The sequence below is a fragment of the Theropithecus gelada genome, chromosome 15 (assembly GCF_003255815.1).
Source record: "Theropithecus gelada isolate Dixy chromosome 15, Tgel_1.0, whole genome shotgun sequence".
In the NCBI taxonomy this organism is placed as follows: domain Eukaryota; kingdom Metazoa; phylum Chordata; class Mammalia; order Primates; family Cercopithecidae; genus Theropithecus; species Theropithecus gelada.
Window position 1 is genome coordinate 80,213,043 of NC_037683.1, and position 27,951 is coordinate 80,240,993.

Genomic DNA, 27,951 nt, shown 5'->3' on the forward strand with positions numbered 1-27,951 from the left:
CTTTTTACAAAAAGGCATCAAGTCACAAAAATATATGGAGAAACCTTAAATATACATTACTAAATCAAGAGTCTAGTCTGGAAAGACTACATATTATATGATTACAATATAATGCATTCTGAAAAAGGCAAAACTGCAGAAACAGTAAAAAATCAGTGGTTTCAAGGAATTTGTAAGTAGGTAGAGAAATGAACAGATGAAGCACTGGAGAATTTTAGTGCAGCCAAGCTATTTTGTATGATACTGTAATGGTAGATACATGGCATTATGCATTTGTCAGAACCCATAGAACTGTATCTCTCTTACTCTCTCTCTCTCTCTCTCTCTCTCTCTCGTGCACACACACAGAACTGTATAACACAGTGAAACTTAATGTAAATTTTAGACTTTACTTGATAATGATATATCAGTATTGGTTCATTAATTATAGCAAATGGACCACACTAATGTAAGATATTAATAGTAGGAGAAATTGTGAAAAAGACATAGAGGGTTACATGGAACACTCAGTATTATCTGCCCAATTTTCCTGTAAATCTGAAACTGTTCCAAAAAACAAAATTTTAAAAAAAATACTAAAGTCTATTAATTTTTAAAAGCTTCCCAAATTTGATGAGGAATAGCATAAATTGTTTAATAATGCAAAAATTTTCCTCAGTCACCACATGCAATTACTGTAAATATTGTGTTGACTTGTGATTACTTATGAAACTATACATTAGGAACTAGACAATGGACACTAGAAGTTCCTGGGAAATGAGTCTTTATTCAAGAATCTGAGAGGCAGGATTTGACAAGTTAATTAATTTGTCCTCTGTCTTTACTAAAAAAGTTTCTGCCACTCAAATTAGTGTCACACAGTGAAGTGATGTCTATGCATCAGTAGTATCACAACCCACCAAATTGCAGGCTCTTTGATTTTAGAACACAAGAAAAGAAATATTAAGAAGTGCTTCCCTAGGGCTTAAGTAGTGTTGGTCATGTGTGCCGATGTTTAGAAAAATAGTCTTTTCTACGTGAGTCCTGAGCAACAGATCCTGCATGGTAGAAGTGCTTGCATGTTTTCTAATAGGTTGTTTTGTGTCTTTATGACACTTGGGGTCCTCTAAAGCAGGAGGCTACCCCTGCTGGGAAAAACTAAGAAATGGTAGTATAAGCATGTTATTTAGAAATATCATACTAAATGTCACAAGAAACAGGTAAAATAAGCAAAAGTGAATACTTTTGATGATCAGATGTCAAGTCACAGGGAAACTGAACTGCTATTTATTCATACTAATTACTACTTGATTTTGAAAGTGAACGCATGTACTATTTCGATTAGAAGAAAAATTGAAGAAAAGAAGGAAATAATTAGGACTTTTATCATTTTATGACATTATACTTTGACTTTACCCTCTACAGGTTGAACTGTCCCAGTTCTAAACCCATTCCTTTTACAAATAGGTCATTTTCCAATTTTTATTCTTTGATGTGCTTCTCCCTACTTATTCCCCCAAGAAAATCTCAGTCCAAATAAAATAATCCCCATCAGGATCCACAAATATATGTGATCTGGTATATATATTTTTTCTTAAGTTTTTATATTTATTACATCTTTCCTGGTATTTACCACTAATGTCTAATTAATATCCATGAGGTCAAGGACCATACACAGCATACAATAGGCACTTGAAGATTATTTGCTAAATAAATATGTAAATACAAAATTAAATTAACAATGTACCTGGGCAGTGAAGAGGCATTTTGGTGAATGAGGAGAATTAATGGAGATTTTAAAAAATGGGAGAAAAAGATGATGGAATTAATAGTAGAATTATATATTCTCTTAAAAGATGGTGGGCCACGCTTGGTGGTTCACCCCTGTAATTCCCAGCACTTTTGTGAGGCTAAGGCAGGCAGAGCAATTGAGGTCAGGAGTTTGAGACCAGCCTGGCCAATGTGGTAAAACCCTGTCTCTACTAAAAATACAAAAATTACCTGGGCGTGATGGTGTGTGCCTATAATCCCAACTACTCAGTAGGCTGAGGCATGAGAATCGCTTGAACCTGGGAAGCAGAGATTGCAGTGAGCTGAGATCTTGCCACTGCCCTCCAGGCTGGGTGATGGAGTGAGACTTGGTCTCACAAAAAAAAAAAAAAAAAAAAGAGATGGTGAACAGAATGGACCCTCAAAATAAGATCTACAGGACCTTGTCCCCATGTTCCATCATGCCCTTTAACTTTCCCCAAGGACTGGGGAATACAGACATAGTGAAGTGTCAAAGCCATGGGAGTCTAGTCTAGAGCAGAGTTTCTCAGCCTTAGCACTGTTGGCATTATCAATAGTCACAGGAGGCAGGGAAATACCATACAGAGATGGGTTCGGCCCTGGCGAAGCCCCACCCTCAAGCCTGGACCCATGGACCAAAGTGAGAACATGTCTTCCTGTTTTCCAGTCTGAATGTTGCCTTTTCCAAAGCCATCCTGGCCTGCCCTGCCTCCTATCTTATACCCATAAAACCCCAGGCTCCATTAGCATTGGAGTGGCAGAGAAGCAGCGAAGCAGCAGCTGGACATTAGAGAGGAGCAGCTTGCCTTTAAAGGGACGACTTGGTAGCGGGACTTTGGAGAAGAGTTCGGCCAGGGATGGCCAAACTCCAGGGGGAGACCACCTTCCCACTGCATCCCTTTCCAGCTCCCCACCCCACTGAGAGTCACTTTCATTAGCAATAAAATCCTCCACATTTACCACCTTCAATTCGTTCCTGCGACCTGATTCCTCCTGGATGCCAAACCAGAGCTCAAGATACAGAGTGCTGTCACACTGAGTCATTAAACCCTTAAGCCATCCTTGGATGGCAAAGCTAAAAGAGCACACTATAACACATGTCCTCTGGGGATTCAGGGGTCATGGATAACACCCCCACCCTTGCCAGATGCTGCCGTGGGGCTGCACAGAGTTCTATTTTTGCCAGCACCCAGAAGCACTCATCTCGGCCCCTGCATCCACTCACCTGCGTGTGCCTCCTCCTGTGAAGGGTTAACAGCTGCAGACTGAGTAAACAAGCCACCTCTTCAGGAGTCCCATGAAGGGGACAAGGGAACTATCCTATCTGAGGATTGGCCAGATATTTTTTGTTATTGTCAGCTGGGAGCTTTCCTGTGCATTGTTGAATGTTTAGCAGAATCCCTGGCCTCTATTCACTAAATGCCAATAATATCGTCTCTCCACTTGTGACAACTAAATGTGTCCAGATATTACCAAATATCCTTTAGGGTGAAAAATCTCCCTTGGTTGAAAACCATTGACCTTGAAATAAATGTGTTATATTACTCCACTGGTTTTATCATTAAAATGTGGAAACCGACCACAGATAGCCTTTGTAGATTACTTTTATTTTAGAATTGTTCAAAACAATGAAAAATTATACATAGATGTGTGTGTATATATATATTTGCTATGTATATAAACCACCTGGTCTACTTAAATAAAATTTTCCTACTAATGCACCTCCCCCAATTTCTGCAGTAGGGATGTAGGTCACAGTTCTTCAACATTAGGAGGGTATATATGATGGTCCATTAATTAACACATAGATATTGTTGTTCTCTTTCTCTCACTCTTGTTCTTCCTGTCACTCTTTTGCTCTCCCTTTCACACTCTATCTCTGAAAGGTATCTATCTGGTCACTGTAGATTGGATGTGGTGTGAGTGGTTCCATTAGAGTGAAGTTCAGAGTTTCTGGCCACAGATTCAACATTGCAGTATTAGAACAATGGTGTGACTGGTTGTACCCCTGTAGCAGGAGCATGTGTAATATAACAGTGAAAACTCAGGACATTTAAAGTTAGTAAAGCCATATAAGATGGTTTTAAATACCATTAGTGTATATACTGGCTCCATGAGCTTCACTGACCTAGTTGTAGGTGTTATGAATATGCAAATTAAGCAACTCTAATATGTTGATACTAATAAAATGTGTTATTCTTCACTGGGCAAAGGCAGGTCTTATGATAAGGTGCTCTCACCAGAACTGAGATTTAGGACCATTAATGAAAACAAGCATTCTAAGTCAAGAAATGGAATAAATTATTAAGAATTTTGAATCCTCTAAATTGGTAATTCCTTTAGCTTTGGTGTGTTGGGGCAAAGTTGTGAAAGATGAGTTGATAACTCAAACTTTTAAAATTTATTGTGATCAGTGCGCTGCTGAGAAATGCATAATTTGGGGATTTAACACCTGATTAGCTATTAAATGGCTGTCAGGAGAAAATTTTGCAGTAATCGGTTTAGCTTTTAGCCCTTAATTATCACTTCACAGTGGATTTGGGGTGAGATAATTAGAACTGCAACACTTAAAGAACTCCAATTGGGCATTTTTTTCTTAAATACAATGAAGTGAATTATTTCTCTATGAGGACTGCATTTAACAGGTATTGGTAACAAGGAAGGAAATGTGATAGTGTATGGGATTTTGTAAAGTGATTTAAAAGAGTTGATTCATTCATTATGCAATTAAGTGGAGTCTAGCTGTGTATAACTTCTCTGGTGTCTAGGTCAAAGAATGTCTTTCAAAACTCCCTAAAATTCACTGGAAGGATTTCATTTTAATGGAGGGTTGGAGAGTTGGGGTGGCCATATGGATTAGGTAATATATTCTATCTTATATATTCTGACCTTGGGCTGGTTCATTTATTATTCTTTGATTTCCTTTTATGCCCAGTGAAATACCTATCATTCCATACTCTATTTGTATAAGAGCTCTTAAAAGCTCAGCCCTGGTAGATAGTGCCTCATTTATCACCAGCATGGACTTTCCAACAGATCTAGGCTGTTGCACACTGTCTAGCCCTCACATATCCCACACTCACACAGACCTCACAACCGCTTACTCCCCCTGCCCTCCCCACACACACCCATGCCATCACTGTAACTGTTGCCCTATCCTCTAGAACTATTCAAATCCTCTCCAATCTTTAAAGTTATCTTCAGATTAACAAATGACAATTGAATGCTTTCTGTCTGACAACATATTAACTACAAAATGAAGTAACACAGTCTCTGTCCTTCTTGAATCTTGTAGGACACACAAGTAGGTATGGAAGTCAGTAAAGGGAATGGAAAGACCAATTGGGCATACTTATCTTTTGCTCTCCAATCATTGAATCCAGAATGAATATCTTGTCATTTATTTATTATTTATCCCTTCAAGAAGCAGGACACTGACTACTTATTATACTCTTTTGTCTACATTCCCATCTCTTTTAACCACAGTGAAGTAGAATGTGATTGTTCATCCAAAGGTCATTCCTTACCACCTTTATTCCCTGATAATAGAACCTTAATTGGAATGGGGTGGCAAAATGCCCAGTTCTGGAAAATAAACCATAATTGGCTTATTAATATTGCCAATAATGGCAATGTTATTCCCCTTTGCAAGATAATCACTTTTCTAGACTCCCTCATAACCAGAAGTGAGCACGTGACCTAGTTCTTTTATTTGAGCTAAAGAAAAGTATGTTTGGTGGTTTGTGAAAGTAAATGGAAGATTCTTTTCTATCCATCCCATTCTTTCATGCTGGCCTACTGATATAAGTAGTACCTCAGGTTACAATCAGGAGACAAAAAGCACAAGGTAGAAAGTTCTCATCTTGAGATGACAAAGCAAAACTACGTAAAAGGCTTGGAAGGGCTTCCACTTTTGATGGTTGGAATACCTTGCATCAGGTCAGTGCTCCCACTGATGACAGCTAAAAATGTCAGAGAAAATGCAGCAATTATTTGTTTAAAGGCATTGGATAGCTGCTGATGCTATGAGAACTGTGTGTGCTAAAACTGGACAGGGAAAGATCTCAAAGAGGTGAGCTTAATTCTGCAACCATTTTTAATCTGGCGGCATTTAGTGATTCTGAGCTTGGGCAAGAGGTTTAGATTCTGGGATTTGTACCAATTGCTGCTAGGGAATAGAGAAACTGGCAGAGTTTTTGGCTGAGACCTGGGGTGAAGTAGTGGAGTGAAATTTAGCATGCAACTAGTTTTTCTTTAAGAACATTTGCTGAATTCTGGGGCTGGGCAGAGAAGGAGGCTAAAGATCTAAGCAGAAAACCTCTGAAAAGCAGAATAGAACATGAATAGTTTTATGAGACAAATATTGGAATACAGTGTGCACCACATGGAAGGATCTTAAAGAACACAGCAGGATTTTAGTTGAAAACCTTGGAGGCCCAGCATGAACCAGAGACAGACTAGGTCTTACTAGAGACACTAAATTTGATTCAGCCGTGTCTCTAAATGGATTAAGGGAGGTAATCAATTACTATTCTATCTACCTGACCAAAGATAAGACCAATAAAATCACATGACTAAAAACCAAGAGGAAAACATGTGCTTGTGCAGGCACATGCAAGCATGTGTGTGCCACGCCCCACCTGCCATACATACAAAAAACACACAGACACTGTAGTTAGCTGAAAAGAACTTAAACATAATCATGGTTAATATATTTAATGTAATGGGTGAAAAGATGCAGAAGGTAGATAAAAGTCTTGTAATATCACCAGAGAATTAGAGTTTATAAAAAAGAAATGAATGGAAATTTCAGAACTACTACATAAAAATCTGAAATTAACAATTTATTACATGGGTTAGACACCGAATGAGTGTAGCAGGACATAGTAGAAGACAGGATTAGTAAACTGAAAGACAGATCAACATAAATAAAAACTTAAACCATACCTAGGCGCATCATAGAAAGAACACCAAAAACCAAAGTAAAGAGAAATCTCACAAAAGCAGTCAGAAAAACAGGATCCATTACATTCAATAAAGCAACAATAAAACTGAAAGATGATTTATCAATTAAAATAATGAAAATCAAGAAACAATGGAATGACATCATTAGTGCTGAAAGAAAGTACTAACTAGAATTTTATCCTTTAAAACTAAAAGATAAATTTAAGACAAACAGAAACTAAAATAATTCACCAGCAAATCTGCCCTAAAAAGAAATCATAAAATGAGTTATGTAGAGAGAAGGAAAATAATCCCAGAAGGAAACACAGGGTATTAAAAGGAGAGAAGAGCAACAGAAACGGTAAAATGTAGGTAAATATAAATAAATCCTGACTATACAGAATAATAAGAGTATTATCTTGTGAAATTTAAAATAGTTATAGAATTAAAATACATGACAATGATAACACAAAAGGCAGAAGGCTATAAATAGTAAATGTTAAATAACAAAAAGACAGAAATGGTAATAATTTGTTTTGGACTATAATCAGTCAGTGGTAAATGTTGTAATCTCTACTGTAACCTCCCCCCAAAATTGGAAAAGAATATATAACTACCCATCTTGAAAGGAGAAATTAAATACTAAAAATATTTGATTATTCTAAAAGAAATCAACAAAAGACAATAACATAAAGCGGGTGGATCAAAAAGAAAAAAATAGTAAGATTGTAGATAAAATCTTAAATATGTCTGAAATTACCTTTAAATTAACTAATCTATGTAAAATATTAATGTTATCACCTGGATAATATAATGAAACCAAGTTATATGATGCTTACTAGAAATGTCTTCATTGTAAATACACAGAAAAATTCAAAATAAAAACATACATCATGCAAACTCTAGAAAAAGATAAAGAAAGCCAATGTAACTGTACTAATATTTCACAATTATTCTCTAAGTCAAGAATAAATATAGAACTAAGGCAAGAATAACAATAGAGAGTAGCATGCCATAATAATATGGAAGTCAGTCTACCAGGTAGATATACGATTCTTAATCAGTATGCACCCAAAACATAGCTTCGAACATGAATAAAGTGCTCTGGATCATGATGAAAACATTGATTCCAAAAAGAAACTTCATCTTCCAAAATCATTTCATTCCATGTTTCCTATTCAGAAAATAACCAATTATATTATGGCTTAAATAACTGTTCGTTGAATTTGTTGGTACTTGTTGCTGGAAGTATTCCTGCTACTCACCTAGTCACCAAGCTTGAAACCGAGAATCATTATTATTTTATCTTTTTCCACTCAACCACCACAGGGATAATTGTTATTTCACCTTTTTCCCTCAACCACATCTATTTCTTTTTCCAACAGTTTCTATAAATGCTCCCTATTTCGAATCTGTATTGTATGTACTACATGGCAATAACTAAACTTACTTCCCTCTTTTCTATATGGTCAGGCATGAGGTACCCCCAATGTAACTTTTGCCAGTATCGTGGCCCACCATTCCCCCTTTAGCTTATTTGCTGTCTTGTAAACATGCCATTCTGTGTCTGGCTTATGTCCCTTTGTACCTGGGGTTTTTCTAGCCTGGAGTGATCTTTGTACATCCCATTCTTCTTAATTGGCAAACTTCCTGCCTGTTATCCAGATAAATATTATATTATCTTGCAACTCATGACATGATCTGCTCACTCCACCACCCAGAATTAACTACCCTGTCCTTAAAAGTTCCATATTTCTGATGGCTATTGTGTTGTTGTCATTTTAATGTATGTTTACGTTCCTCATGACACTGCTGACCCTCTTGAATTAGACTCTGAATTCTATGGAAGCAGGACCATAGCTTATTTATCCCTGAATCCCCAAATGGCACATAATGGTAGGTGAATGTTTGCAGGTGAATAAAAGAATTCTGCAAAGTGACGCTGACCAGAATCTGCTGAAGTGGAAAGAGATCTTGTATATCACCTACGATCTGTCCATTTTGTCAATAAAGAACCAGGAACCCAAAGAAGATAAATGATTTGGCTAAAGGCACACATTGGTATATGGTGGTAGGATGAGGATGAGCCCTCAGGTCCTTGACTTCCACTCCACGTGGCCACCCACTATGCCAGGTGCTACTAAGCCTCTTTCTGAGCTGCTTTAATATTATTACTACAACATAACTCAGCTTTATTTTCCACAATGCCATTTATCCCTGCAGCATGCCAAAATGCTTTACCAGTGAAAGAGTACAATTTCACAGTTAAATAAGATGAGAGAGAAATTAAATACTGTAGGTGCAGACAGAAAAACATTAAACCAAATTCAATTTGAAGGGAGGGTTTTAGATTCATTACCCGCAGACACACACACACACACACATACACACACACACACATACACACACACACCCCAAAGCTCTGTGCACCATGGCCACATGTATTGTTCTTAGACAGGATCATGTTATCTCTATCTTAAGGGAGCCAAAATTGGGGACAGGGTACAGCGTGGTCAAGTGCCAAGTCTGGGGCAGAAATGCCCCCTCTATCATACACCTTGGGGCCCATCGAAATCATGATCTCATTTCCACGTCCCTCCTCATTCTTAATGACTGATAACTTATGTTGAAAAATTGATTGCTCTTTCAGCTGCTTCCCATGCATATGCTGGTGAGCAGAATTCATGCTGCAGCCCACCAGAGTACCCCAGGGCCCCCTGTTGTGGACATATGGGTATCTAGACACACTCAGTTTCAGGTTGTGTGATTGCAGGCAACCAAGTCCCCAGATGAGGGTTTTTTAAACAAGTTGGTGATTTTCAGATGAAGGATACTGGCCACAGAAGTTTAAAGTGTTCCTGTGCAACTTGGGCTGCCAGTGAAATACCAATTTCTCCTTTTTTTAAGAACAATTATTTCTTTTATTTTTCCCCAGACAAACCCTCAGACATTCTTCTCCTCCCTTCTGAGGCTTCTCTTTGAAAGAGCTAATGCAGTAGATCATGGCGGGTTACTCCCCAGATAGAACTGTCGAACACAGGTGCATTCTGGGGCTTCAGTGTCTGGCTTAGTCTCTGATTTGTTGCAGAAAAAATACTCACTGTAGTTTCCCAATTCCCAAATGTGGATACTTTGAAGATGGATATGATGTATTAATTTTGTGTTTTCACAGATTTATGCTCTGCAGACGTAACTACATTTTTCTAAGAAATGAAGCAAGAACTGACTTCAGAGTCTGTATATCGGGAATGGCATGATAGGACTTGTGGGTCTTCCTACTTCTTTGTGCCTCAAACGAAAAAAAAGAGACTGCTGTTTAGCCTGGGGTTTGGAAGATCCCACTGCCAAACCTCACATTGTTGATGTGAAAACTGAAAAAGGCCACATTTAAAGCACATCTCACGATGTGCAGCAAATAGAAATAATTCACCTGGGGTGAACTGGGATGGTATATAGGTAGATGGGAATACATTGACTGGTGCAATGTACCAGACTTTTGAAAAATGTGAGGGGAAAGTAACTTTAGGGATAGCTTTCAGTGATTAATACTTAGCTTGGATGGCATTCTAGAAAAAGATAATAAAAGGCTAAGAGCAATTAACAGGCAACTGAAAGCCAAATATGAAAACAAGAAGGCTTCCTTGCTGACACATGAAGACACTCTCTTCTCCTGCAATGGAATGGCAGAGAATGCTTAGGACCAGGGCTGGAACATTAATAATAAATGTAGCCAACCTCCCAAGAAGGCTAAATTCTGAACCAAGGCTGGACTGCTGTTTCATGGTCAGGACATTGGTTGGGAAAACCTGGGACCCTTACATAGGGGATGGACAGAGCTGGTTGGTGGCTCTGAATGTCTCAAATACTTAGGTCCCCATAAACTCCCTGAGTCTGCAGAAATGGCCCAGCACTCCCCGTTAACCTTATTTCCTTGCTTAAAGTATACAAAAAGGCCTCTCTCCTGCGAAAAGACATGTCCCCCTCCCTGGAGCCGACTCCTCTCCAGACCCCTGGGATTAAATCACAGGAAAACCCAGCTGGGGACATTCTAGACCTAATAAGGGGAGAAAGGGAACACACCCCATAGGAGCTGTAAAACTCAGCCACCAAGTGTGGCAGGAGCTTAAAAAAAATGTGGATTAGATTTGAGGCATTTGATCAAAAGGATGAGAACATTAAATTGAGTAAGGGAGAGTTTTAAAATTTGGGAGTATTCTCTTGAGAAATAGGATTTAACAGCCTGGCAAGGACCCGAGGAGAAAGTGTAAATTTGCTGCTAGGATGGCTCTACAAACTTGGAAAAAGTGATGGCCCACACTGAGTGAGATTCAAATGTGGAATTCTCAGGCAGTTGGTGGAGATAGGGAACAAAAGGCATAGGGAAGTGGGCATGCTGGAGCGGATATACTATGTAAAGCCAGAAAACCCACCAGATGATTATGCTGCATGGAAAACCCAGAGGATACACCAGTTGCTGAGGCCATAAAATTGCTCTTGTGAGAAGGGCACCAGCACCACTAAAAAGCTCAGTGGTGTTCCTGTCTATGGACCTGAGATGTTGGGTGAAGCCATTATAGACTTAGGCTCACTGACAGCAGTGGAAATGATAGGACCCCAAACCACAGAAGCCAGATCCAAGCCACTTGGAAGACAAGTGGATGTGATTATTATAATGAACAGGAAGATCAGAGTGATAACCAAGGGGGGCTGACCTACAGAGAGTTGAACAAGTGGCTAGCACTTTGGAGGCCTTAGTACGACACATGTGCTCCAGTATTTAGATACATCCTACAAAGATCAAGAGGCCTGCAATATTAGTACAATTTTACGAGATCCAGTGGTTAGGAATGTGCTGGGTCATGCCATCCAAAGGGAATAGTCAAATTATTTCATTGTACTTTTCCTATCACAAAGAAGGAAGATTAGTGAGTGTTAGACGTTTTCATGTTCTGAAGGCAACATATCCTGAGAATACTGCTTCCGTTTGTCTAAAGAAGGATGCTAGTTTTTAGAGAATCCAAAGTAGAAAACAGGACCTCCAGTAGCTGGTTTAGGATGCAGCTCAAACATGCCGAAGACCCTGTGGTATTATTAGAGGTGCCCATGGTGGGAAAAGTTGCCTTATGGAGTTTATGACAAGCCCAGTGGGGGACTAACACAGGTGCCCGAGCTTCCTGAGTAAGGCCATGCCATTTGTACTGCAGAATTACTCACTTTTTGGAAAACAGCTGGCATGCTATTAACCCTTGATGGTTATAGCATTTGACCACAGGACATCAAATGACTATGCATCCAGAATGGTCTATCACAAACTGGCTTCTGTCAGATCCAGCCAATCATGAAGTCAGACAGGCCCAGAATAACACATAGTGAGATGTAAGTGGGGCATCTGGAATCCAGCACAAGCAGGGCAAATGGAAGATGCAAGTCAGCTGCATGGAGCCCAGACTCCAGTATTATCCACCATTGTTGCACTGGCATCACTCTGTCAGATCACAGGCCCAGTAGTAAGGAAAAGGTAGGGGAGGTCCCTATGAACAGCTGACTGAGGGAAAAAAGACCCATGAAATACAGATGAATGTGTTGGTTCATTCTGTGGTCAAAGCTGAAAGTGGATGGCTAAACTGTATTTTCACTCAGGGTTAATCCTGAAAAAGAGTTGTGAGAGAAAATATTCCTAAAGGCAGAGTGTTTGATCCACCAACATAGGGTCCTACATATCTGAGAATCAGACCATGGGACCCTATACAGCAGAGAGAGTAAGAGACTATAGACCATGAGATTCACTGGCCATATATCTCATCATTCAGACACTGCTGGCCTGATAGAGTATTGGAATAGCTTGCAGAAGATAAGGCTGAAGCACCAGCTCAGAAGTTGTACCTTACAAGAACTCTGTGCCAGTCTCTAGGACACGGCAGATAATTTGAACTAAAGATCTATACATGGGCTCTGTTTCCAATATTCAGAATACATAAGCATGTGAATCAAGCAGTGGAAGCAGTCCAGCTACTATCAATCTTAAGGAACCACTTAGAAAATTTATGTTTTCCATTCTCACAATGTTGGACTGTGTAGATTTAGCAGTCTTGGTCACCCAAGGGGGAACATTCCAGCCAGAGAACACAGCTAGAGTACATTGAATACAGAGTAAACTACAGCTTCCATCTGCTCATTTCATGATTCTTGTGCGTAGGGACCAACCCTCATCAGAGGGCTGGTTTTACACAACTGGGGCAGGCAAGACTATTTTTGGCACCCAGGAGATCCATTTGCATGCCTCTTGGTACTCACTTGCCTAATGATGAAAGGAAGTGATCAGGTAAAGCAAGCCTGGCCTGAGAAGTGCACTGGGACCAGGTGTTCAAACCCATTAAGCTTGAGGATCTCAGTCACTATGCCAGGTCAGCAAATGAGATGAACAAAGGTGCTGGCAGAGGTAAGGAGAATCTGAGATAGATAGTGGAGAAGGGTGAGCAAAAGTATCTCTTGTGGGCTTGATATCAGCTGCAGCAGCACAGCAGGGCCTGTAGTTTATCCTACTCATCTTCCTTTTTCATGTTTCCCCCCGTCCCAAAAAGAGGCTCCCTGGAATGCTGGAATAGCTGTTTCCTGAATGTAAATGAAGATGTGAATTTGGACAGCACAAGGGGTGGACTGTGGTGGACACTGTGATGTATCATCAAGTTCTCTCTTCAAGTAAAGAATTTTGCCCCAGTTACTAGGAGTTCTGTCAGTAGACAGTATTCATCTTTCATACCTAAGCCGCAGAGTCACATGGCCCTAAGTCACACCCCTTCCTGTGGCAACTGACATCTAATGACTAACTGATGTCAGCCGTAAAGGCTTGGCCATTTCAGCAAAAGTTGACACAATGCTGATGGTCCTAGCTAGCTCTAGTTTTTCCTGTGGGGGTGTCTGAGGTTGTCATTGGGCCTGTACAATTTCTGCATTTCTCCCTCTATCCAACATTGCTTCCTTTTCTTTCAGAGGTGTGATTCCCAAGGGCACTCTCCAATAAACAACCTGTGTACTAAAATCTGTCAGAGTTTTCTTTCTGAAGAGCCCAACCCGCTCTTTAAAATGCTTTCATATGCATTGTCTTATTTGCTCTTCACAGCAACCTTGTGAGCTAGACAAGGTAGATTTTATTTTACCGATAAAGAGGAGGCCCAGAGAAGTTAAGTGGGTTTCTAAAGTCTAACAGCTACCTCATCAGTGACATACCCACTGATGATGCCCTGGACAGTTGTCTGTCTCCTTTTCTTGTACCACCATATGTCTTTTTCTTGCAGAGGGGAAGGAGTCAGGCCAGCTGCAATGTCATCCTTCTGCTATGACAATGACATGCCTGGATCTTAAGACTCATTCTGTCAAAGGTGCTTTGGGAGATGTAGTCATAGCACCATCAAGGCAATTTATAACCAGTAGAGAGGAATGTTTTAATGATGTTTTTATGATATATTAGTCCTGTAAAGGCTTATTAAAAAGTAGACCAGGCTAATAAAATGCAAAAGTTGTCACTTACAATGAAAAACCAGGTGATTTAGAAGTAGAATTCAACTTCTAGATCATTGTTTAGACAATGGATAAATCAAAACAAGCAAGGTGTCATGTGCTAGGACTTGCACTGCTAACTCTGATCTTGGTAGTGGATATATACAGTTATTGAGGTTGAATGTCCTGTGAATGTCTAGGGTCCTTAACAGAATAACATGACATCCTAAAACAATGCAGTATGTTGGATTGTTTTTTCTCAGCACACCCCTAACGGCTGCATTCATACCCCACTCTAAGGCTCAGAGATAGAAAACTGTGGAACTATGTGGAGGAAGAAACACTGCATGTGGTCATATAAATGTTCTTTGAAGCACCAGCCCTCAAGATCTGGAGGATCTGGGTTCTAAGCTGAGCTTAATGATTTATGTGACCCTGTACTTATCAGTCTCTCTGTGGACCTCAGGGCCCCTTGTCTCCAAAGAGGGAAGAAACTAAGATGAAGTTCAAACCTCTCTCAGCTCTGTGATTTCCTGTTGCTGATTCACAGCTTTTCTTCTGTTTTCCTCTGACCTGAACTGCTTTGCCGTTTGGGATTAGGATTAACAATAATTTCCAAAGACAGATGCAGTATATATACAAACCAAAGGTAACTCCCACAGAACATAAGTTCCTCCCAGTTTCCTCACATTATGGAGATAATGAGGAAAGTCTAGGACTAGGACTGAGAGTGTCAGGGGCAATGGTAGAGTGAGATGGTATGAGAGAGTGGCTTGTTTCACAGCTCTGCTATTTATAGTGAATGACTTGGTAAATTCAGTACAATGTATAGGATATAGCATTCCCAACTGTGTATAATGGCAATAATAAGAACTGCAACACAGTATCTTTAAGAAGAATTTAGTGAAGTCATTTATACAAAGAGCCAACCATATAATCGGTACTCAGTGGATATTACTTCTCTCCCTCTCTCTTTTCAGTTCTTTCAAAAGTTTCAGGACAGTGAAACAAAATGAAAACCTGTTTTTCTAAGCTCCTTGAAGGAGAATATAGCAGACAGAAACCTGAAGGCAGGCATGAATCATCTCTGTAGGAATAGTTTAAGTAAGTGGCAATGGTGCCCACTGGTTAAGGGAGAAATTATTATTGAAGTCTAAGCGAGAATAGCCTCAAGTTACATGAAGTAGTTGACTATTTGCTAGGTGATTTTATAGCATGAAGAAATATCATGGGTGACCCAAATTCCATTACCCCCTTTAACAATACCCTGAAGCCTAAACATCTGTCTTCTATATTTTTCTTATTTTTGATGAAACCAAGAATGTCCAACATTGTTGTAAAGAACAACTATTTTATTTATTTATTTTTATTTCTGCAATTGTAAGATCAGTGGGCAGTCTGTTGTGTATAAGGAAAAATAACCAAGTCTGATTAGATTAGGAAAAGGAACCCAGCCCAATATGGTGTATCTCATTCCTGAGGGGAATACAACAAACCATAGAGACAAGGCATGGCAATGGATTGTGAAGATGGTCTCATTCGGATGGGCATGGGGGTACTTGCTCTTCCTTCCTTTATCTTTTTCTATTGTGAGCAGTGCTTTTAACCTTGTGTCTGGGCCCAAAGACAGCACCAAAATGTGAAGATACTGAAGAGGACAATGTGATAATAGAGCCAGAAACCTTCCTATGGGTGAAACAGATACTACAGTACCCTTCTATAGGAAGAATATGAATCTAAGAGCCTAATTCTAGAAGCAGCCACAAATGAAGATGCCATGCTAACAACGGACTCCTTAAGAAACTTGGCAAAGTCCAGGTGCGGTGACTCACACCTGTAATCCCAGCACTTTAGGAGGCCAAGGCGGTCAGATCACCTGAGGTCAGGAGTTTGAGACCAGCCTGGCCAATGTAGTGACACCCCATCTCCACTAAAAATGCAAAAATTAGCTGGACATGGTGGCAGATGCCTATAATCCTAGCTACTCCGGAGGCTGAGATAGAAGAATTGCTTGAAGGAGGTTGCAGTGAGCCAACATGGTGCCACTGCACTGCAGCCTGGATGACAGAGTGAGACTGTCTAAAAAGAAAAAAAGAAAGAAATAAAAGGAAAGGAAAAGAGAAAACAAAAGAAAAGAAAAGGAAAGAAAAAAGAAAAAGAAAAGAAAAGAAAAGAACTTAGCAGGAAAACTTTTTCAGGTAAGATTCTCAGGTTTCCAGACAGAGGCCAATGGTTACTAAAGGACCCTAGTTCAATGCTTACTTATTTGTTAAAATGCAGATATTTTGGAAAGAGTTGACACCAAAAAAGTTTCATGGGAATTTTATGCCCTGATATAAAGGTAGAATTTGAGAGCAGATTTTTGAAGACAGGAAGATGTTTAAAAAGCTCATACCTTGAGGAGAAAAGTTTTGATGAGGGAAAAAAATGGTTGAGGCAAATTCTGTCCATGTCAGCATTTTGCTTAGGCCAGCCAAGTCTAAAGCATTAGGACTGTTTCTGCTATGGTTTGTATGTGTGTCCCCAAGGATAAGATCAGCCCCCTTCTTTTCCTGAACCAAAGTGCTCTGTTGGTCTTCTGCCATGGGATGATGTGGCAAGAAGGCTCTCATCAAATTCAGGAACTTTGACCTTGAACTTCCAGCCTCCAGAACTGTAGCAAATAAATCTGTTTCTTATAAAGTACCCAGTCTGTAGTATTCTGTTATAGCAACCCAAAATGGTCTAAGAGAGAAAATCGATACTGAAAAGTGGGGCTTCTGCTATAACAAATACCTGAAGTGACTTTGAAACTGGGTAATGAGAAGAGGTTAAAAGAACTTGGAGAACCAGGCTAGAAAAAGCCTAGACTGCCATGAGTGGAGCCTTAAGGTCAATTCTGCTGAGGGCTCAGAAGAAATGAAATGTAGGGAAAGTCTGAAACTTCTTAGTAATTACTTAAGTGGTCATAATCAAAATATTGGTAGAAATACAAACAGGAAAGACTTTCAATGAGGTCTTAGATGGAACTGAGGAATAAGGTACTAGAAATTGGAATAAAACTCATCCTTGTTATAAAGTAGCAAAGAATTTGGCTGAATTGTGTCCATACCTGAGGACTTTATGGAAGGCAAACTTCAAGAACTAGAATATATGACAGAAGACATTTTTAGGGCAGATATTGAAGGAGCTATGTGGCTACTTTTAACTGCATACAATAAGATGTGAGAGACAAGAAATGACTTAAACACATAATTTATAATTAAAAGATAAACAGAAGGTAAAAATATGGAAAATTTGCAGCCTAGCATGTAAAGAGTGAAAAGGCATCTTTAGGAGAGCGAACCAAGTACATGGCCAAGTGATTGTTTGCTAAAGATATTAAGCTGGGTGCTATCATCAAGACAATGTGAGAATGATACCCAAAGACATTTCAAAGATTTTTTGAGGCAATCTAGGATTTTGAGGGCAAGGTTTCCAGAGAGATGCCTGGAGGTCCTCTGCATTTGCTGCTCTTTGCTGCCTCAGAACTCTGCTCCCAAAATTCTGACACAGAACCATTCAACTGCCCTAGCCATGATTCAGTTAGGCCCAAGTTCATCTCAGCTCACTACTCCAGAAGGTACATTACATAAATGTTGGTAGCATCCACGTGGTGCTAATACTACAGGCATGCAGAATATAAGCTTTGGGGTCATGGCTTCTTCCACATAGATTTTAAAGGATGTCATGGACAACCTAGGGGCCCAGGCAGAGTCTTCACACAGAACCCCCACTAGGGGATGTCTCATGAAGCTGTAGGAGCAAAGCCACTGAGGAATCCTCACTAGGACAATGTCTACTGGAGCCATAGAACTGGGCAGTTCATGAGACCCCAAAACTGTAGGGTCACCAGTGTGTAATCCCAGACTGAGAAAGCTACTAGCACAAAACTCCAACCTGCAGGAGCTGCTGGGCGGATTACTCCCAGCAAAACTATAGGGGCAGGACTGCCTGAGGCCTTGAGGGCCCCCATGTGCCCAGGATGCAGGACATGGAGTTGGAGGAAAATTATTCTTTAAGAGTTAATGTTGTTTTCTCTGTTTGGTTTTGTTTTTACTTAGCACCAGTTACCCATTCTTCTTGCCTATTTCTCCCTTTTGGAATAGGGATGTCTATCCTATACCTGTTCCATCATTGTATTTTGGAAGTAGGTAACTTGTTTTGATTTCACAGGTTTATTGCTAGAAGAGAATTTGCCTCAGGATGAATCATGCCCTGAGTCTTACCCATACCTGATTTAGATGAGATTTCAGACTTTGTACTTTTGAGTTGGTGCCAGAACGAGTTAGACTTTGAGGTTATTGAGATGGAATTAAGGTATTCATATGTGAGAAGGATATGAATCTGGGGATCCAGGAGCACAATTTTATGATTTGAATGTGTCCCTCAAAGTTTATGTATTCAGAGTATAATCCCCAATGGCAAGTTTTGAGAACTGGAACCTTTAAGAGGTGATTAAGTCATAAGGGCTCTGCCCACATAAATGGATTAATCCCATGAATGTGGGAGTAGGTTAGTTATCATGAGAGTGGTTTCCTGATAAAAGGGTAAGTTGGTCTCCCTTCCTCTCTAGCAAGTGTCTGCTCTCTTGCCCTTCTGCTTTGTGCCACGGGATGACACAGCAAGAAGGCCCTTGTAAGATACTTGACCTTGTAAGGAGATTTACTTCTTACAGTTCTGGAGGCAGGGGAGTCCAAGGTCAAGACCTCATAGGCTGCTTGACTTTGGACTTCCCTGCCTCCAGAACTGTAAGAAGTAAATTGCTGTTCTTTATACATTACTCAGTTTGTGTTATCTCCTATAGCAACACAAAACAGACTTAAGACAATTTCCTTAGTTTTTGTTTCCATGGAAGCCATTTATACTGCAACGGCTGCCATCTGACATCCATATGGGATAGTGGAATAAGGAGGGACTTCTAAGCTCAGCAAGGTTAAGTAACTTTCAAAGATAGCATAGCTAATACATTGGGGAGCTAAAGTTAAGAGCCAGGTCTGTTTCCTCATCCGTAAAAATAACATCTCCTTCACTGAGCTTTCACACGGTTTAAATGAGTTGACAAGCACAAAATGGCAGAAGTGCTGAAACCCTGCACGACTTCACATGTACTACAATGTAAATTGTGCCCCTTGAAGTGTCAACTTATTTGTCCAGAAGGCTTCTCTCGATATTTGGCACATAGTATGTGCTCAGTAAATACTAGTTTGTCTTTCTCTCTTTCTAGGAAGCCACTATCTCAGCCAGAATTTTAAATAGCAATTTGTCTTCTAACCATGATAGAATTAAAATGTGCTAGAACTTATCTTTTTCAGAAAAAAGAGTTTATGAGTTCAGTATGATCTTACTCTTGCCCTACTGGTCAAACCATGTGAAGTCCATTTTTATTTTCTGCTGTCTGCACGCTGACAACGTGTTTGACACTCTTTAATTAATTAGTTCCCTTCAAGCTCATGCTTGCTGGGACCCACAGGCCAATGTTGGCACATCTCCCAAGCTGGTGCCCCTTGGGTGCTGCAAGTCTGTTTTGTGACTGGTGTCACCTGTCAGCACTTCCCTTTCAGGAGCTTTTTCTTCACCTTTCGTGTCTGTTTTCTTCTTCCATGACAGGATCTGGCAGAACCTCATTCTTTTTCAATGGAATTCCAAAGAGCATACTAACTATCCAATTACTTTTCTGATTACTGCAAGAATAAAAGAAGTTTAATCCCAAATTGAAAGCCACGCTATATAATGACTGTTGACATTGGAACAGCAAACATTGGCAAAGCTATTAAGAGAATAGCAGATTGTGGGTAATATTTTATCTTTGCCTAAGGGGGTCTTTAAAGGATATTAAGAGAGGGTATATTTTTGAGAATGTATCAGAAGAAATAAGATTTAAGGAAAAATGCTATTTATAGCAGCCATCCTACCATGGATATAGCAACTTTTGTGAATTCTTCTCATACCCCAGCTGCTGTGATGGGGCAACATGAACACAGAGAGCAGATCAAGAAAGAAGAAAATCAAGAATTCTACTACTCAGCTCCTGCTTCAAGAACTCCTCATCCCTCAAAACTAGCTCAAAATTGACTTTCTCTGTGATGTTTTATTCCTCACAGGCAATAAGGGACCCTACAAATCCCTAGTTCTTTGCACATCTCTCTTTTGTTTTTTAATATTGAATTCCTTTATCTTAAGTATTTGTTAATATGCCAGTGTTTCCTACTTTACTATTATATAAATGCTCTGATCCACACATCTTACTGATATCTATACTCCTGGCACTTAGTAGAGTCCCTGACACATGGCAGGTACATAATAAATGCTGAATGAATGATTATTTGAATCCTGGATACATATTCTATTCCATTTGTGATATGGTATGGACAGAAAGGATGCATATACTCTGGTCAACCATTGCTAGGACCATTCTGCTGAAACTCAACTGGCTTTCATGAGCCTGTAGGAGAAAAGTTATAGATTCTTTCAGGCTGTGATGTGGTGGATCTTTTGCAGTATGTTTCTTGACATGGACCTTCAACCTAATTGAACTAGATCCTCCAGTGGGTGGGAAAACAATTTTATAGCTAGAAGGAAATGTCAGGCCATTATTCCAGGCTTTTTACTACATAGATAAGTAAACTGAGTCCTAGGAAAGTAGAGTATCAGATAGTTCAATTATACATAGCTGCATGATGAAAGATCTGAGAATAGAACTCCTGAATCCTGATCAGAATACTGCTTTTTTTATATTGTTATCTTAGGCTATTTGGGGTACTATAAGAAAATGCCATGGACTGGGTAGCTTTTAAACAACAGAAATTTATTTCTCACAGATCTGGAAGGTGAGAAGTCCCGGATCAAGTCACTGGCAGATTCAGTGCCTGGTGAGGACTCCCTTTCTGGTTCACAGACAGTGCTCTTCTAGCTGTGTCCTCACATAGTGGAAGGGGTAAAGTAGCTCTCTAGGGCCTTTGTTTATAAGGGTGGTAATCTCATTCATGAGGGCTTTGCTATCATGAGTTAATTACTTCCCAAATGGCCCACCTCTGAATACCTCCATATTGGTGATTAGACTTCAACATATGAATTTTGGGGGAAACATTCAGACCACAGCCATTATGGTAAAACAGACATAAGATCTATAATTTTGTCCGTTTTAAATGTACCCTTCAGTGGCGTGAAGTATATTTACACTGTTGTGCTACCACCTCCACTATCCTCCTCCAGAACATTTTGTCATCCTAAATTGAAGCCTTGTATTCATTCTCCTTTCCCCCAGGCCCTGATATGCACTCTTCTACTTTCTGCCTCTATGAATTTTTACTATTATATGTATCTAAGTAGAATAATATAATATTTGTTTTTTGTGTCTGGCTTATTTCACATAGCACAGTGTCTTTAAGGTTTATCATGTTGTAGTATGCATCAGAATTTACTCCCTTTTAAGGCTGGATAATGTCCCATCATATGTGTGTATCACATTTTATTTATTCCTTCATCTGTAGATGGCCATTTACGTTGTTTCCACATTTTGGCTATTATGAATAATGTAACTATGAATATTAGTGCAAAATATGTTTGAATCTCTGCTTTCGGTTTTGTTTGTTTGTTTGTTTGTTTCTTGGACTCAGAAGTGAATATACACAAAAGTAGAATTGCTAAAGAAGAGTGCCTTGGCTTATCCACCTTATCTTAAACATTTGGTCAAAGATTACTGGGTCTGGGACTGGGTTCCACTGTAGTTAAATTCTTCAGATATATTCTGAGTATCTACTCTGTGTCAGGTTCTATGCTAGGCACTTGGGGTACACAGGTAGTGAGACACAGTACTAGACTAATGGGAAAGAATTCAGGTAAACAAACATGACACGTGAAATATAGGCAACAATAGAAAGCAGCAAACAGAAGAGAGAATTGTGGGGCGGGGGGAGTCATTTAGGGGAGTTGATCGGTAAAGTCTTCATAGTCACAAAGATGACACTTGAGTAGGATTTTTGAATAACAAATAAGAATTCATCAGTAAAATAGGTTGAGAAACTCCATACTCAAAAATAAGAGAGCATTAAAAGCCATGGTGTATAGTTCAATATGGCTAAAGTACAAAATACAAAAAAATAAGAAATAGCACAGAAAAGATCTGGAGAGCTAAACAGGGCCCAAGTCATAAGGGGCCTTGAATGCTATGTTAAGGAAACTTAAATTTTACATACACTTTACTTCCTAGGCAAGAGGAACTACTGGAGGATTTGAAGAAAGAACATGACATGATGAGATCAGTGCTTTAGATGAGCAGTCCCCAACATTTTTGGCACCAGGGACCAGTTGCGTGAAAGACAATTTTCCAGGGACTGGGACAGGAAGGGGGATGGCGGGGCGGGGGATGATGGTTTCAGGGTGATTCAAGCACATGACATTTATTGTGTACTTTATTTATACTATTATTGCATTGTCATATGTAACAAAATAATTCTACAACTTGCCATAATGTAAAATCGGTGGGAGCCCTGAGCTTGTTTTCCTGCAACTAGACTGATGGTCCCATCTGGGGGCGATGGGAGACAGTGAAATCCGAAGTGTGTTGCTTATGTCCAGTCTACTCTGCAATCTTGTTTTGGTTGCTGTCACTGCAGAAAACCCTGCTTCACAAAGATAGGGTGTTGGAAATGGAAGTAGGCTTTTCAGTGCTTTTGTGGCAATCTCAGGATATTCTGCCTTAACTTTAATCCAGAACATACGAGATTTGAAGTTATCTTAGACATACTTTTAAGGCCACCAGATGCAGCTGTACAATTGAAGTACATTAACTCACTTGCCACTGTAAAGTCTGCCACAAGATGCAGTTTAATTGTCACTTGCCACTCACTGATAGGGTTTTGACATGAGTTTGCAAGCAATTGATTTCTTATAGTCTCTGTAGTCAAACCTTTCTGCTAATGTTAATCTGTATTTGCAGCCAGTCCCCAGAGCTAGCACCAGCACCTCAGCTCCACCTCAGATCAGCAGGTATTAGATTCTCATAAGGAGCACGCAACCTAGATCCCTCGCATTGCAGTTCACAATAGTGTTTGGGCTCCTGTGAGAATCTAATGCCCCCGCTGATCTAACAGGAGGTGGAGCTCAGGTGTTAATTCAAGTGATGGAACGTGGCTCTAAATACAGATGAAACTTCACTCACTTTGCCTGCCACTCACCTCCTGCTGTGCAGCTTGGTTCCTTACTGGCCACAGACCAGTACCAGTTCAAGCCCAGGAGTTGGGGACCCCTGCTTTAGATAGATCACTCTGGCCTCCATGTGGGATGATCTGAGAGTGTGACAAGGGCTAGTGAGGAATAAATTAAGTTATAAGCTACTCTTCCTAACAATCTGAGCAACAGAGAATAGGGGTTCAGGCAGTTGCAGAGATGACAGAGAACCTTGAGATCTAGGATTTGATAACTGATAAACTAATTGTAAAAAATGAAAGGGGAGATTTGAGGGAAAGTAGTTAAGGAAAACTCCAAGGTTACTGGCAGGGTAAATGGGCTATCAGGTAGATCTATTCACTGAAGTAAGAGAATCAGGAGGGAGACAAGGTCTGTGACTGAGGATAATGAGTTCATTTGGGGGCATGTTGACAATGAATGCCTTTTGAGATGGGAGATTAGTAAAAAGTTGGAAGTTAAAGATAAAACATTGGGCTCAAATCAATTAATTTGTAACAAATCACTCTAGCTACTTTAGTCAGCAAAGAAATTAATATGGGGGTTAAGTGTTTTATGAAATCATTGGAAAGGCTGAAGGAGCAAGTTCTAAGTTGAATTTTCAGTAAAAATGCCTAGAAAATGGCTGCAGAAATAATATGCCAGGAAAGCTACAATTGCCATAATAATTAGGAGGCTCAATCAAGTCACCAGGAAGCCACCACTGCTGCTGCAAATGCCTGTTGCCATACAAGAAGCTGGTGACTGGATACTACAAAAGTGGTGCCAAGAAAACCCAGTGCTTGCCAGCAGTGACAATCAGAAGTAGCAAATAGATGGCCTTGGCCTTTTGCCTTTCAAAATTTACATATTTTCTTGATTATGATGGTAGTTGCACAGCCCTATGAATGTACCAAAAGCCATTTAATTATACATTTTAAGTGCATGAATTGAATGTTATATGAATTATATCTCAATAAAGACGTTAAAAGCTTATGTATTTTCTAATTGGTGAAGCTTATTCTGTACCCTGAAACTTAGCTGCAAGAGAGTCTGGGAAATGCGATTTTTTTTTTTTTTTTTTTTTTTTTTTTTTTTTAGTTTCCCAACTTCTATTGTATGGAAAGATGCAATAGGAAGAGGTTGAAATGAATGTTGAGGAAACCAATCTTTGGTTTGTAAAGAGGATGGATGAGTTTTTCCAAGGACGGTTTATCAAAAAAGGGAGAGAAGGGAAAGAGAAAATGAAAAACCTGAATGCCAATACTTCAGGGAAGACAGGAAAAAAATCCAGAAAATTATACTGAGGAAGAATAATCAAATGGTAAATGAAGAACCAAGGACACACTCTCCTGGACCCCAAAAGTAGGGAGTCAAAAGGAAGAAAGGTGAACAGTAATGAACATAACACTACTTGTTATGCAAATAAACTGGACAAGTCACTTAACCTCTTTGAATCTCAGTTTTTTCATCTTTTAAAATGAGGACAATAACAGTAATACTTGTTCTACCCACTTAACTGTTTTCTGAAAGATCAACTGGACAATGCATATAAAATCAAATTGAAATTATATACCATATAATTGTTAGTTATGATTATTTTTAATAGAAGACGAAATATGTGGCAGCATCTACTGCCAATATGTGCCTTAAGGTTAGGGTATTTTCCTAATATCTAACAGAATAAAAAGTCCTCCCACACTAATTTGACCATTTTATCTCAGAAGAAATGAAGAATGACTGCTCACAGCTATCCATATGCCATCCATGTTTGTCCGTGAAGACTGTTACAAAGCATTCTTCTCAGCCAACATCTTACTGCAAAGATCTGAGAATTGATTGACAAATATAAACTAACTACTTCCCACAACAGTCCTCCACGGTCCACGTTAGGTGAAAGACACAGGTTCACAAAGTCCGTGGAGGCATGGAGCTTGGCTCCTACTCTTATACTCCACCCTGTCAGGTCCCATCATACCCCATACTGCTATCTCATTTACCAAATCTCAAACATCGACAGCCTGTGTGCTTAGGAGTGGGATTCCAATCATCCCACTTCTTAAGGCACTCAGTTGCATTTGTAACACACCAGCTGTTTCTAAGAACACATGCTTAATATAGGAATAGCAAGAAATTCTGCTGTAGCTGTCCCAAGCCATCCCAGAGTGCTATCATGGCAGTAATATCTTGTGGAAGAATAAAAATGAAACCTGTATCTTTAGGGAAGTTACCCAGCATCTCTCTTTAAATGTCGCTTTCTCCCTGGGTTTGCTGTCATCATAAGATGCAGACCTGTGTATATAATCTGGAGAACAGGGTCAGCTAAGGTGAGATCTGGCCACAGTAGAACATGGTAAAGAAAAATCACATAAATCCCAAGCCACACGCCCATGGTGAAGGAAAATCAACACTGAGGATTCAGAACTAAAACGGTCTGTTTTTCAAAAATCCTGTGTAGAACGGCCATAATGCACCTGCATTTCAACAGTCCTTGTTATGAAAAGTAAATTAAAGTGGATTTTTTTTGGTCTAAAAATATGGAGTTTTTCCAGAATACATATTCAGAATACACCATTCATCATAAGAATGACTTGACATTTGTTGATCTTTCATTATGGGAAATATGGTATTTAAGAGCAGGGACTTTGGAGCCAGGCTGTCTTAGGTTATTGAATTCCTGGGTCTGCCACTTCCCAGCTATGTAAACTTAAGCAAGTTACATGACCTCTCAGGCCTCAATTTCTTTATCCTTAAAGAAAATAATTCATGTAAAGTGCTTAGCACAAAGTTTGGCCCATATAAACCCTACTATAAATGGAAGCTCTTATTATTCATACCTGCAATTTTGCCTTAAGAATGTTGTAATATCTTTAAACCATCTTATTTATTTATGACATATAAGCAAACAGGAAATGCTCTTAAGATTATTAATGTTCTAAACTGAATTGAATGGAAGCAAAACACACCTAATTTAATCTTACTTTCTTCTGCTGAACACTTACTTTATGTTAGTATTTGCAAATTGGCATATCCTTCTGGGAGTCTTTATCCAAACTGATGAGCCTGCCTGTCTTCTTTGGCAAGGTGAACCTCTTTAACCAGAAAAAAGAAAAAAAGCATTGGTGGAGGAAGGAAAGGGATCACCAAAAATAAAAGATAGGGTGTAGGGTGAATGGGAAAGGTATGTTGAAGCTTATTGAGATACACATTTCCGAAACTGTCTTTAATTAAAAGAAAAATTACTGATTTTGTTTTTTAAATTTTTGACCTATATCATTCCAGTATGATGATCAATGCTAAACCAGTAAAATATTCCATTGAAGTTTCTTTTCTGAATTTGATTAGAGTAAAATATTAAGTAGATTACCCTAATAATGAGGTGTTCTGTTTAACTGTATGTTAAGTTTAACTGAGTGTCATCTTTTGACAGTTGTTCTTTTGATTAGATACATGAGAAATAAAATAGTTGAATAAACTTTATACTTTGGTCATTTACTCCATTCTCCTAAAATTTGAAAATTGAGACAATTTGAGAATGTACATAATAGAATTCCCATATTTTGAAGTATTTCAAATATCTGGTCCAACACAAAATATCTTTTTTTTTTTTTTTTTTTTTTTAACTGGGCCTTGACTCACCTAGCCTCACGCTTCCCAATCTCTGCAGAACTTGCCCTAAAAGTCCATAGAAGCTGTTGTGTTCTCTAGAAGCAAGCTTAGCTTCCTCAGCGTTGCCATGCCTGGTTGACTAGGTATGACCTGAGAACTGGCCTATCTCCTGGGCCCGCTCCAGAAGAGACAAATGTCCTAGGCTCATGCCAAGAAAGAGGGTCTAGATCTTAAGAGTATTTCATAGATAGAAGACCCTGAAATTACAATTTATATAGAAAGACTGCAGATCAATTATACTTTCAGCCTATTAAAGGAGGGGTGACAGAAGAGGGAAAATAAATACTGATGCTAGAACCTGTCATGTTCTTTCAGAATGTGAGAATATCACTGGGTTTTGGCGGACACAGTCTCCTGATGCTATAGAAATTTTTATTATTAATAAGCCACATTTAACTCTGTAGGTAAATGTAGGTTTCTGGCCAGTTATTTCATCATCCACATGCTAACTGACCTGAGCATCCCACAGTGAGAGCCAGCAGCCCCTCTGGCAGGTTAGACAGCAGAGCAAAACAAGAAGGGGTGGAGGTGGGGAAAGGGCAATACAGAAGCAAATTAGTGTCTCAGGATCTTGTCCACCCTTAGGGAAGTGAGAGCAATACAGACATAGCTGGAATAGTGAATTGAATTCAGACTGGATCGTTGAGAACAAGGACAGGGCACCGTGAGGAAAGACAATGAAGCCTTTGGATCTCCCTGTTCAAGAGCCTGTGCTGGAGGCAAGCTGTAGAATAAACCTGGTTCAACTTTTCAAGTGCCCATCAGCTCCTTCTATTTCAGAAAGTGATTTTGTTGTGGTTTTGCTTCCTAAGTGGGTATTGAGCTCAGCAGTAGCAATCAGACTCTCAAGGAAGCTGAATTTCTACTGGACAATGACCAGAACTG